The sequence below is a fragment of the Cherax quadricarinatus genome, chromosome 29 (assembly GCF_038502225.1).
Source record: "Cherax quadricarinatus isolate ZL_2023a chromosome 29, ASM3850222v1, whole genome shotgun sequence".
Lineage (NCBI taxonomy): Eukaryota > Metazoa > Arthropoda > Malacostraca > Decapoda > Parastacidae > Cherax > Cherax quadricarinatus.
Genome location: NC_091320.1, coordinates 35,752,136 through 35,753,937, shown reverse-complemented (window position 1 = coordinate 35,753,937; position 1,802 = coordinate 35,752,136). Strand labels below are relative to the sequence as shown.

The following is a 1,802-nucleotide window of genomic DNA, read 5'->3' as shown; positions in this document are numbered from 1 at the left end:
TTCTGAATGAAAAATTTTCTAGCCAGTTGTTCACTATTTTCTTTTCCCTCCTTACACGCGTTCATGTGTTCATGTTATTCTTATTTCTTTGCTCACGCGTTTTTTTCCTCGTAATGAGTACACACTTATTCGTTTTTTTTTCCTTGTTTCTTCACACGCGTTCACTTTATACTTGTGTGTGATTTCGGTGTTTGGTAAGACCGTTCTCAGTGCCAGATAAAGATTTTCTTCTAACGAGGAACACCAGAAATTTATAAAAATAGATAACAAGAGGACAGAGATAACAAAGGTTATCACTGACGCAGCCAAAACGACACCTCACTGACGCAAAATAACTCCTCTCTGACTCCAACAAAACGACACCTCACTGACACAAAACAACTCCTCTCTGACACCAAAAAAACGACACCTCATTGACGCAAAACAACTCCTCCCTGACTCAACCTAAACGACACCTCACTGACGCAAGACAACTCCTCTCTGACTCAAACAAAACGACTCCTCACTGACGCACAACAACTCCTTCCTGACTGAGACAAGACGGCTCTTCACTGACGCCACTAAGTCCTCATTGAGGCAGACACAGAACGAGTCCTCGCTGAGGTAGACTACACTGACTGAGGACTCGGTGTGTGTGTGTCATTACTGAGGGAGAGATATATCGCACACTAAAAAAAGTAATCAAACAATATATCCCCTGAATGCTGTCATAAGAGACGATTTAGTGAGCGGCGTGTCGTCAGGGGCGATATACTGGCCAGTGTGATATTAGGACGATTTAGTGACCAACGAATCATCAAGGTCGATATATTGGCCAACGAATCATCAAGGATGATATAGTAGCCAACGTGTTATCAAAGCGATTTAGTGGACAACGTGTACTGGAAAGATTTAGTGGACAACGTGCTATTATGACGATTTAATGATCAATGTTTAGTAGAACGATTTACTGGACAACGTATAATCAAGATGATTTATTGGATAACTTCCTAACACAACGATATTGTGGCCACTGTATAGTAGAACGATTTAGTGGCCAATTTATTACTGAGACGATTTAGTGGACAACGTATCATCAAGATGATTTATTGGACAACGTATTAACAAGACGAAAGTGTGGCCAACGTTCTGTTACAGGCGATTTATTGGCCAATTAAAAACAGTACAGTGGCCGGCATCTCGGTGTGGCAAAAAAATCTTCCTCGAAAAACAGTTTAGTGACAACAAATTCCTTGTGAAATAAGATTTCATTCGACCTTTAAAAGCTGATATCAATAGTTATTTATCGGTAATTATGGATGGGTAGTTAGTGATAATTGCCAATAATTACTTACTGCCAATTATCAGTGATTGCTTAGGGGTATTTGCTCTCTAAGTTATTTTTATATTTAGTTTTAGAGTTCGTACGTGTGCAAATATTTGTGAAAAAAATTGCGAGACATAATCAAGCACACGAAATATGTACACGAATTTGGTACGCATAAGCCTTTGTTTTTTCGTAAGGTAATTGAAACACGGTAACAACTGTAATAACTTCTGGAAGTGAGAAAATTGCGTAATAACACGCTTGCTTGTTAAGTCTTGAATTATAACTCGTACTGAAACAATTTGACAATTACCAATGGTTTAACAGGTCGAATGCTGGTAGACAGTAACCCACCAGGGAGGTGATATTACCCTCCTTTTTTGTGACCATTAAACAAAAGGTTGTTAAACGTTCTGCACTCTGGCATGAATGCTGATCTATTCCTTCTCTCATGTGAATATATATATATATATATATATATATATATATATATATA

At 38.3% G+C, this 1,802-nt stretch overlaps 1 protein-coding gene across 2 annotated transcripts in view; it reads right to left on the bottom strand.

The window, feature by feature from the left end:
• The window catches only part of LOC128690452 (uncharacterized), a 544,828-nt gene extending 544,561 nt beyond the window's left edge, over positions 1-267 (bottom strand). For both annotated transcript variants that reach the window (XM_070089732.1, XM_070089733.1), the window contains exon 1: positions 1-267. This exon is cut by the window's left edge and continues 364 nt beyond it. The gene's annotated coding sequence lies outside the window, so the exon portion shown is untranslated.
• Between the last annotated feature and the right edge of the window lie 1,535 nt (positions 268-1,802).